General features: G+C 35.3%; 1 protein-coding gene across 1 annotated transcript in view; it reads right to left on the bottom strand.

Moving 5' to 3' along the window:
* LOC118266198 (putative phosphatidate phosphatase) overlaps positions 1 to 12532 on the bottom strand; it is a 106028-nt gene that overhangs the window by 36219 nt on the left and 57277 nt on the right. The gene's annotated exons all lie outside the window — the stretch shown is intronic.

Genomic DNA, 12532 nt, shown 5'->3' with positions numbered 1-12532 from the left:
CGACACGGAATATAAATTGAATATTTAATTTAATTGATACCAGAACATTGGTATTTCATTATAATGGGTTTGTTGTGGACATGGTAAAGCATATAATTGAATTGTAACAGAACAAGCGTATAGGAATGGAATTCTTGATGAAGCTTTTTGCGGTTTATAATCATGTTTTGCATGTATAAATGATTTTCCAGTAAATTTCCAAGTTATAGCTCTGATAATGCCTAACCAACAATCTCTACCGGAGAATTACAATTTAGTCAATATTTTTGTTGCACAAACCACTAGGTAGGCAACTAAGGCACAGTGCGTCGCGTCCTGCGCGCGCCTCAAAGAGCCAGACTACCAGATGGGGTCCAGTAGGGCTGATGCCCGATCCGGAGCTGCGGACAACGTAACAGGTAACCGGAGCTTCAGCTCAAAACAGGAGAAGAAACAGGGTGGTTTTTAGTCAGAATCTGACATTTCCTCTTGCCTCACTTAAAGCAGGGAGAAATCCATCAAAGGATGGAAAGGCAACTAAGTCACCATTATTTTTAGACATCAAACCGTAACTTTTGCTCAAATACACAAAAACAGACATTTATGAAAGTCAAAAGAAAAAGTGTGTCATAAACGGGAAAGCATCATTTAATATGTCAAAATGCTCAACACTGCTTTGATCTTTTGACAAATATCTCCATTGAACTGTCCAAGAAAATTATGGAGGGGAAAAAGGCAAACATTAACCAGGAAATGTGACAGCAAATGTGATCCGTGAACGTATTTACATTGAAAATTGTTCCAACATAAGCGTGGGACGAAATGGCCCATAAAACGCCATCCAACGAACCACTCCACGCGATATTACTAATACAAACTTAATAATACCATTGGATAAACAGAATTTAAGCCATTCTCAACCTTGAGTGAAAGGTCATAAAGTAGGGTATATCTTTGGGGAGCTGATAGATGATTTGGTGGAGATATCAGACAGATGGAACGTGGCTTATTGACAGATTGTCAAGCTCTCGAACTTGAATCGAGATTAGAGGAAAGCATCTATGGTATCAGTGAAGTGAATTGTAAGTACATCTTAGATAATATGAGGTATGTTGTCCATTGTATACATATCCATTACAAAGATAAGATCATCAAGTATCGATGAAAAATTACTTTCCATACGAATATCTAATCCGATTTAAGCTGGCCGAAGCAAAGTATCTTTCTTTCTCTTCAAATTACCACAATAGGTGCCTCCTGATCAGGGTGATCATATGTATGGTACATAAAATAGTAATATTGAAACAAAAAATACTTCTGTTATGTGCGTATGGTCAACACTAGAACAAAAACAGTATTAACACTTGTACCTAGTTTTTCTGATCTAAAAACCTACATTTAGTTATTTTTACACAGATGACTCTTAGCGTCGCCTTGAAGGCGTAAATATTATGAGTAACTATTTTCAACTCTTCAAAAATAAGTGTAATAAAATGCATCGTCAGAGTCCACCTACTTTTCATTTCATTTCGTATGTTGTTATTTTAATTAAAAATAAGTATGAAACATAGAACAACAACGAGACCTTTGGCAAAGCAGACGAAAATTAGCTTACTGTGTCTTTGTTTAAAAGCAAGTGATACTGAAGGTTGTAAAATTCCTGACGAAAACATTATGATTACAATAGAAGAATATAAAAACTATCAATTTATTTTCCATACAGATGTCACTATTATAAAGTGGTTAACATGTCCAATTACAGCACAAGAGAGATAAATCTTTGAGCAAACACTTATTTAATTAGATCAATGCTACCAAAACCGTTGACCCAAAAAAGATAAAACATATTTCTCATTTTTTAAGCCCTTCATCGAATTTGACACAAACCGAATCTGGTTGGAGTTAAACAAAGTGGCAGGATCGGTACATTCGTTCCAATTCGATTCAATTACAAACTCATGTTACAAAACAAATCCAATTAACGGATGACGAGTGCAAGTGACAGGCGGACGGCGATTTGGAGGAACAAAAAGAAAATGTAAAGGAGAATGTATGAAGATGGACATAAATATGTGTTTTTCGTCGCTTAATGAGTGTCATAATGAAAAAGATGGAGAGCCCATTGACATACACGAGATGCAAAATAAGGCTATGGCATTGTGCCAAAAATTATTGAGAGTTACGAAAACGTAATGTAGAATATACTCCCTTATTTACAAAGGAAGCGATTGTGAAACAAGATTGGTAGATGCATCTATGACTACTTGACCAATAACTAATCTAGAGCTAACTAGGTATTTTGTTGTTGTAAATACTGCAATATTCAAGATTACTGTCAAAGGTGAAAACTTACTATCCCTTACAATCTTTTAACCAGGTTATTACATATTTAACCGACATTCTAAAAATGAAGAGCTTCTCATTTAAGAAAGTCACGTTCCAAAAACATTTGACACAAGAAGTTTCACACTTGGTCCACACGAGAACTCAGATGGCGTTTCAATCGTCGGCGGCTAGATAGCGCTAATTGATCGTTTGAGCGCGCCGCTAATGTAATGCGCTTGCGCACCGTGTCTACGGAACGATGACCTGATGCTGTTCAGATATAAATCAAGGGTGAGAAAGGTGAATATGTCGATACATTATTAACTTAAACCGAAAAAATAACTTGCATAGGTAAGAATGATTTAAGAATTGCCATTTTGTTACAGAATTGATAGATCACTTAGTCAGTAAATATTTATTTAATTTCTTGAAGGATTAAGAAAACTCATATTATATCTAGCGTATTAAAATAACCTCCACACAGGACAAAATAGGACTAACAAAAAATATTTAACCATATAAGAAAAAAGGATTGGATACTGTAATGTTACATCATGTTTAAAATTGTTTTAATAATAGATACCTACTAGTAGAACACTACATATGTACTTGTATGTACGCTATTACAGAATCATAACAATACTAAATAAGGACGTGACACAAGATTCATGAACCATATTAAAAATATCAGTGAGCATAAAATGAACCACAGTTCAAGATTAACAAGCGAATCGATAAGAACGCGCGAATCGATTCAAATAACAACCGTATCGATACGAATCAATGCCTTATTGTTTGTTTTAGTTATTGAATTAAACACAGTAACCGAGCTGAATTTACTTATGTTTATAAAGAAATACACGATAAGAAAATTGGAATTGAAAAGAAAGTAAATTATTAAATAGTAAGTGAAAAAATAATGATCGCAAGAATTTATGAATGAAACCAACATATTAAATCTTAATTAACTAAAAATCGCGGTTTACCCACGTAAATTAATGGAGAAATGCTCAACTAATTTTGACCCACAGAGGGGCTCTTCCTCATGAGCAGCGCGAAGACGCGGCGACATCGCCGCTGTGATTTTTAGTTAATTTAGTATGTCTCACGATAGTTATTATAAAAATATTAAATCTCGTGTTTCAAATCTATGCTGTGGATACAAGGTCAAAACATTGCCAGCTAACAGTGATTGGCTCAGAATGTTATCGATTATAAACACGTATGACCCGAATAATACCGGTACATTACTATTACAGTACATATAAAATGTACTCACAGCACCACCCACGTTGAAACCGCTAATATTTATTTGCGATAGTATCGAGTTTCCTAGACAAAATAAACGAACCGCAAATATTTATAAAATCTACTTTAACAACAAAGATTCATGGTCTAATTTTATATATTCGATCGAATAAATCTGTTGTCGATATACCTCACTTCGTAAACTAATTATACCTTGGAGACGAAACTTTTATAACAAGTCTTAAACCACGCGATAATTAAATCAACTCTTTCTCGATTTGGTCAAAAATTTTAATTGAATTGAAGCGAAGAAAATTCTTAATGGATTTATCGATGAAACTAAAGTTATGGCTGACGAAAATGAAATATTATTATGGGAAGTTAATAAATCTTTTACCCTCCAGCAATTTGTACAGCACGCGTCCAGGAATATCTCATAATAAACTAAAACAGGACCACGTGCAGGATTGCCAGACGCCGCAGACATTTGTCAAGGAGTAAAGAGTTAAAACAAAATAAGTTGTTATGGTACTGAGCTAAATGATACTTCACGCGCAAAAGGACGAAATTATTCCAAAAGGGAAATGAGAGATTTGTGTCCCGCAAATAATTTGAGATCTTGAAATACATTTAATTACGACAGGCAGACAGGACATGGAATTAGTCACGATCGTAATTAATGTTAGATGTCGAATAACTGAATACATATGCCAAGTTATGTTAATATTTGAATCCAAAGAAAGATCACGTTTTGTGTCTCCCTAGAGAGCAATAAATAAAAAGATTACTATAGCAAAATTCAACTAAATCATGTCACATCGTAAATGTGGCACAACAATCACTTTCGCAAATCATTGCTATTTGATGTGACATAAAAAACGAACAATGTTAATGACACAACACATTGTAGGGACGTGCGATACCTAAATACACATCAAAGTGAGGCTGAGACACATACTGACAAACAGATTCAGGAAATAGATGTTATTGAAGATGACGATGGACGTTTTGCAAAAGAGGACACAAGAGCTACTGTGACAAACAAAACAGTACTTTACAATAAGAATGGCCAAGTGCTTTGTGTCAGATACGACTCGATGTTTAATTTTAACGTGTGTTCAGATGCTTTTTTAGAATACTTTAAAGTACTCGTAGACCATATGGTTGCTATTTACGCTTGGCGTGTTAGGGGAACGATACGTGACACGTTATTAAAAATAATATATCTATTGAAGAATTTAATAACAAAGGTATTACCGCCGAACAGTTTCCGATCACGTTGGTGATTATAATACAAAAAGAATATGGGGATTGTAATGCAAACGTGCGTCTGCGATATTTTTATTTATAGGATCTTTTATGAATAAAAGGATTGCGCTGTTTTTTGCTTCTAACATTCCATTTTTAAAGATTACACACGTAAAAGGGTGCTTATAATTTCGAGTGTTTATGCACCATGGGTTCAGTTTCTAAGAATTTAAATTTTTACACATTACGCTTTTATTTTAATACAACAAAAGGACCAAATCTTTAGTTTAATAAAATACACAAGCTTACAAACAACCAAATAAAAAATAAACTTAATGAATGAAAGAAGTAACGACACAAATAAAAAATCTAAACCACGACACTCTTTCTCAATTAAAATCAAAAATAACAACGTGTCACAGACATGTTATACTTGCGCCTGCGCCGGTACAGTGTCACACGTCATTGGTCAAGCGTGAACCGTTCCAAAGCCACCCTTGTTTGTATTTAACTCTTGCCGTTACTAATACGATTTCTTGCAATCGTTTAAATACTAAATTGGTTATTATTTTGTTAACAATGGTTTGGAAAGTACAAAGTTAAAGGTTATCCGGACATGAGTGTATTAGGTATAATGATCGAGATTTTTTTATTAAGGGGAGAGTATCATTCAATGACTTCTCCCGCCTTGAGCGAGGCGATAGGACTCTTACTGAATAAAAACCACCTTCTTACTCCTGCTTTTAGAGCCGGAACCCCTGTAAACCTGCTAGGCAGTCCGCAGTATAATTCTTCAAAGCGGGTAACAAACCTATAGATTACTTTGCTTTGCAAGTGAGACTAGCTTTTAATAATCCATGATGCGCTCCAACTATAGATTATCGCAATTATTCAAATCTAGCCATAACCGAAGATTTATATTAGCCATAAATTGAACAGGAAATAAAGCTGCTAGCAAAGCGATTGAAAGTTATTCATATTATAGATGACGGACTTGGAACTTCATTAAATACGTCGATTCTGATTGATATAGTGTTAGCAATTTATCATTAAGACATTAAGGCTGATTTAGAGGTTTTGTACCTGAGAGATTTAGCACCATAACGTGGGATAAAGCCATTATAATTTAATTTAGAAATTCTCAAATACAGTATTTCTAGCCTTGATATTTTTGAAAACAGCGACCGGCCACCATGGTTTCCATTTTAATCAGCGATCTATGCTATCCTCAGAAACCGTGTCAAGCATAGGAAATTTGGAAAACCTTTCCTTTGGTGGTGATCATTTACCATCAGGTGACCCTTTTGCCTGCTTTTTTTTTTTTTATTAACTATAGTACCCTATTCAATGGGTAAAACGATGGAGTGCCTGTTGATAGAAAGTGCATATATTATGGCTGATAACGACGATACTGGCGACCTTTATGATACAAAACTAAAACTTGCAGACACAAATCAGGAATTCAATATTAAGCAAATAGAACACCAAAAGGATCAGAGTCAGAATTAACTAACTAAATTCATTTAGATGTGACATAAAGCTTTACGAATGATTTCATACGTTTGCAAGCAGAGTACGAAGGTGGTCGAGGCTAAAGCGATGAAGACAGTGCGTTGTGCACAAGCAATAAGTCAAAATCACAGTGTCGCGGGCGGCGGAGCGCGTAGCTAAGTATTATTTATACCAACAGCTACTTATATGTGAAAATATAGAAGAATTAAATTGTACAGTGACTGTTGTTCAGGGTAAATAGCGTGTAGTTGTTATTTAAATAGTAATTAAATAGTATTATAAAATGAAAAGTGAATTTGATGATTTCTAACAGGGAGAAATGGTAGGATATGGGAAAGCCAGACTCCGGACTCATTCATCATATGTCGCCTACATGATTACCAAATGATTTCTAAGAAAAAGTGCGTACGTGGAAATGTTTATGATTATTATATATACCATTAAAACAAGTCAATTCAATCTCATTTATATTCATAATCAAAACTGGCTATGTTAAAAGACATTTGGCAAGCCTACAACTTTTTTATAAATAGTTTACCAAGAAACTGTTATGTCAATTATCTCGCGGTTCCAATTAAATCATAAGAATACAAATATTAGCTCTCTAATCAAGTAACAGTGTTTAACACGTATTCAATCTGCTAATTACTGGTTATGACCAATCAAAGCTAATTTAGCTTCGGGGAATATTTGACGAGCATTTAGGTGACTCAAATTGGCAATTGGAAAAGTGGCTAAATATAACAGGAAAAAAAGAATGATCATACACTGCTGAAGCATTTTAGTTCTACCTTAAGACGTAATACATAATAACATAGAAATGTTAATTCTTCTGGAGCTGCGGGAAACCTGGCGGGTTACCGGGGCTACGGCTCGAAGCAAGAGTAGGAAACGGAGGGGATTTTAATCAGTAAGAGTCTGACATTACCTCTCTCTCGCTACTCTCGCTTTACCCAAGATGAGGGTATTCATTGAATGATATCCTCGCTCAAAAAAAGGATTCCAGTCTGACGACCGAAAATTTTAAGAATGCTGTTGACCTTTTCTGGATTACTGGTCGCAGTTTTGGGACATATACGTTTCTCTTCAGCTATAGATTTCCCCACTGCAAGTAAAACGTTCCTGTCAAGAATCTTGAACCGTATATTCCAAAACGTATTACAAGTACCACCCAGACTACAAAACGTCGTAAGCGAGTGTTAACTGTAAAGTAAATATAGAGTGGACATCTTGGCTTAACTGGGAATAATTTAGATGGCACTGGGATTCCGTGCAGATTTGTGGCGAAATATCTCTGCTAAGTTACTGCGCTTTGTTAAGCTGAGCTCAGCGATGGAATTCATGTTTAAGATCGCAACGGTACATTGAAAATTATGGTTAATGGACGTACCTATAATGGTTTGTAGAATTTGTTGTTAAACCCTGTCCAAGAAGTGGGTTGTAATAATGAAATAGAATGTAATCAATGGAAATTCAATACTATTCTTAGGATGTAAGAATTGCTTATTTGTTTGTTATTTAAAGTCCAGTGCAAATATAGTAATTAGTAAAGTAAAGTAATAAAGCTTGATTCTTCTATTTTCTCATCCGACTAAGCCTTAAGTACCATTAAGCCATTTAATAAAAACAAATATTTACAATGAATACAAGGCAATGACTCAAGAGGATAATTTTTTTAACATGAGACATTTATTCAAAAAGTCTAATAACTCAAAAATATTTTTCTCATAATACAAGCAATATCAAAACAATAACTTCGACAGTTTGTCTTCGACAATTAATAGCTTATCAATTACATCACCGTGTTGCTATAAAGCGATAAATATAGATGTGACGACATAGATCTATGACCTGTCCTCGACTACAGTAGCTACAAACTTTGTTAAAAATTTAACGACAATTTTTATTAATAAAATTTAACACTTCCGTGCGACATCACGACATGCGATATTTTTGACCCAGACATGAGTCTGAAATATTTAGGTACATTGTTCTCATGATTCTTCCGAGATCCATGAGATCCATGAGAAAAATGTAAATATTTTATATTACAAAATGAACTTTAATTTATCGTCATTGTGCTTAAGATTGGTTAATTCGATAAATAATTAAATTACAACGATAAAGACTGTTACTATGTCAGTGACAATTTTACTTTCATCGCCGCACTCAGAGTCATTTAATGGTTACTTAACCCAGTCCTCAGCAATTGTTTTCAGAACAAAATCGTTACTAAGGAATAGTTTAAGTAATCATTAAATTACTCTGAGTACGGCAGTAAGAAAATCTATCTGGTTGCCTGGTACTAATCACCCAATATTGGTATCTGCCAATCTTCACTTCTATCTATCTTGCATTATCAGATTCCTTGGTACCAGTATACCAAATCAGGTCATTTAGGTCCCACCCCAGATTGCTAACACAGCTGGCCAGGTCCTGCAGGATCTCTATTTGACAAGCAATTTTACAAGCTAATTGATCCGTCGATGCTCAAGTGGGACTAATTAGATAAACGATGAGGTCAAGCGAATTATACAAAGTGCATGGATGCTTATTGCCTTAGTGACTTACTAGTATAATAGAGCATTGAAGTCTGTCTCATTGTACATAGTTGTGAATTTGTTTAGGTGATGAGTTTGGAGATGAATTTGTGAGGGCAAATTAGGTGAGAGTATCAGACTCATACTGACTAAAATCGTTCTGAATTTGTGAGGGCAAATTAGGTGAGAGTATCAGACTCATACTGACTAAAATCGTTCCGTTCCTACTCCTGCTTCTAACCGGAGCCTCGGTACCCGCAAGGTTGTCCGCAGTCAGCAGATCCGGATGGTTACAATAAAATTTAAGCTGATATGGTTCGGTAGGCTATCAATAAACAAGCCCTTTAATATCTGAATGGGGCTCAAGCCTGACCAAGGCAAGTTCTTCACATTATAATAGAAACTGACATACTCCGGAAAATCCCCTCACAATGTCTACTAAGGAACTAAATATACGACCATTTACGACCAAAGAATCGCCACTAACCGTCCAAAGTAAACAGTTGAACTGAGTATTACCAGCCCCGTTCGGAACAGCTGAACGTTACGGACAGTCTGTACTTAAATGTTAGGGCTCGTGTACACAATACTACGGCCACACTGCCGTCGCATTTACACTGCTTGATTTTACGACCACCCTAATCATTAGCCGAAAGAAAGCCCGCTGCTGAATACAGTCCTTGACATCCACAATTTTACCATAGCAGTATAGAATTGTTACTAACACATTGCTGGTTCGCAAAAGCATGAGTAGCAACGAGGTGGTTTTTAGTTAGTATGAGTCTGACACTTATTCTCGCCTCGCCCAAGGCGGGAGAAGTCATTGGATGATGTTTAACCCTTAAAATCTGTTGGCAGCTTTTGCCAAGAAACAGTTATTTGCAGCTAGCGATGTGAAGTAAAATCAAGCAGCGACGCCGGCGGTGTATACACAGCATAGCAGCGCGGCGATTCGGTGGCGGTACGGCGGCGGTATCGTCGTGTACACGAGCCCTTACAAGCATTCCGTACTTAAATGTCAGTTTATAGCTCAAATAGTAGTAATTTACTAGTTCGCTGCTTACGACCGTTCTAATGAGCAGTTTCCTCAATTGACTCCACAACTTGTGTGGGATTCGAACTGATAATATGTTTGTTATGTGTTACTTTTGTTTATGGTATTTGGGTTTCATTGATGCGGATTTAGATTAGCTAGTTACGGGCGCACGGTTTACTATACTGTACAGTGTTAAGTTACCTGAGTTTCACAGTTTTTTTTTTGGAAATCATCAGACACAGTCACACAGTCCATGAACCGTGCTTTCAAATCCATGGTGACAAATCTAGTGATAGTGTTACTTCAACATAAAAAAATAATATAAAAAAATTGTAGAATAAGGAACATATGTCCCTGAGAAGTTATACTAACAACGTTGTTACGGTATTCAACCACAGCCATTAAGTAAACCGTCGCTATGCGCATACGCCGTAAATATCCATTCTCCAAATACTTTACGAGCATTACTAATTGTTTTATGAGTAGATAGAAATATCTTTTGTAAGAACCGCTGTGGTGGAATTTTAGGGAATTATTTTTACATACAGACATAAACGCACATGGATTCACATGGTGGGGATTAAACAAACGCTATCTTAAGAAAAACATATTTAATTGCCAATTTTGTCAGTCAATGATTATGAGCCCTTGTTGTAGTTAGAAACTAATCGAGCATCTTCGAACAATTGACATCATGTGAGTTAACAAATCTATTATGCTTCACTATAGTAACTGGTCACTATCGAGCGGAAAAATCCACGAGAACAAATTAAAAAGTAAAATAACTTGCGGGACGTTTATCAAAACTACATAGTACATACCTACGTGATTTTTAAACATAAATAAAAAAGATAAGAAACTTAACATTGAACTTTTTGATCCAGTATAAGTAAGAGGTGATAAGTCAATATTTATCAAAGAAATTCCTTTTAAATTGGCAAATGAGACAAAAGTCATAAATCTTAGTACAGACACGGAGTTTCCATGTTATGCCCATGTGTATGGCAATAGCCTCGTTCCCTTTTACATAAGACTAATAACATAAGTGATGATACATTACTAAAAATCATCATGCTCATGATAAAAAGTCCCTCTGTGAACTACTAGAGCCTTTCTCCATTAATTTACGTGAGTTAATCGTGATTTTTAGTTAATTTAGTATGTTTCACGATAGTTATTATAAAAATTATATGTTACATTTACTCATACAGTTCTTTTTACTTCATCGAGGGATTGAAGACGTGATGTGTCTTCTTAAGACGATAAATAATTGACTGGAAATAAAGACAGAAATAGAATATCAGTGAACAAGAGTTTTCCCAAGAGAGAGGGTAAGAAACCACTAAACATTAAAATCCAAATATAAACTGAGAATAAATTCTCAAATCTCAATATACAAATTATGTTTCTTATGTTTGTTTATGTTACTTTGTAGGAGCGGAGGCAAGGGCGAATGCAGAGCAATGATTTTGAGTTCGAATAAAGGGTGCAGGTAACGTAAGGTTTGCATGAAGTAATCTATTAGTACCTACCTATACTCAAATAAATCTAGTAAGTATCTTATTTCTTGATATCCAGAATGCGTAGTACGAAATCTGGAATTGTGCTAAGAGTACCAACCTATAGGTAGATCTATGAATATATGACAGAAGTCAACAGAGGTACGAACTATGTTAAAATTTATAAGTCCTATAACTCGGAAATGTTACATTGGTACTTGCCATTGGTAGGTTTTGGACCCGCACTCCATGATAAGCTTAAACCCTCAGCCTACCATGGTATCTATGAGAGGCACCAACTACATAAAAGACAGATATCATCCAATCACATGCAGATTGTATTTTACTGTATAATACAACTTATATATGTTTGGCAAAGGACGTGGAAACCTGCACGTACAACCGACTACATTACACGTGTCGTTATCACAGAAAACAATGAAAATACAACACAAATCATGTGGCAACTGTTCAATGTTTATAACTTGTGCATAATTGCGTTTTGCTCAAGCAAATTTGCTTTTGATAAACGTGTATAAGGGAGCAGCTGGATGCAGGTTGTTTGCGACCGTTTGATCTAGAAGTCAATACATATGTATGCGTCACACATCTCCAAACTTAATTTGTCACAATTTGGAAAGGGTACGAGCGCCCGCGATTCCCAGAATTAAGTTTAAGCGTCGTACTCAGTCTTTTAATAGTTACTTAACCCAATCCTTAGCATTTGTTTTGTATGCAAAATCGTTGCTAAGGAATACTTTGAGTGTGAAGGAAATTAGGTCCGATACGCCACTGGAAACTTTTAGCACATTCTATGTAAATGAGCAAATTATTTCACTAATGATGTTGATGTTAGTGAATTTATGTTGATACTTACTCGTATTATTATTTTTCAAAAAGTGCATCTTTCTCTACTAAAATCTTACGATGAATGGCCGTAGAAATTATAAAATGAATGCATTAATTAAAATTATAATAAACAAGTTTAATGTTCTAATAACACACAATACACGACCGGTTCACGCTTATACAGATTAGTGTACAGCAATTTGTCACCGTGCCGTATCGAATGAATACGTTTTGAGTAAGTCTAATCTCTAATTTTATATTACTGAGGGCACTGAGCACGATGGAGTTTCTGTAAT

This window comes from Spodoptera frugiperda, chromosome 7 (assembly GCF_023101765.2).
Source record: "Spodoptera frugiperda isolate SF20-4 chromosome 7, AGI-APGP_CSIRO_Sfru_2.0, whole genome shotgun sequence".
Taxonomy (NCBI): domain Eukaryota; kingdom Metazoa; phylum Arthropoda; class Insecta; order Lepidoptera; family Noctuidae; genus Spodoptera; species Spodoptera frugiperda.
This window is presented reverse-complemented; position numbering and strand designations above follow the sequence as displayed.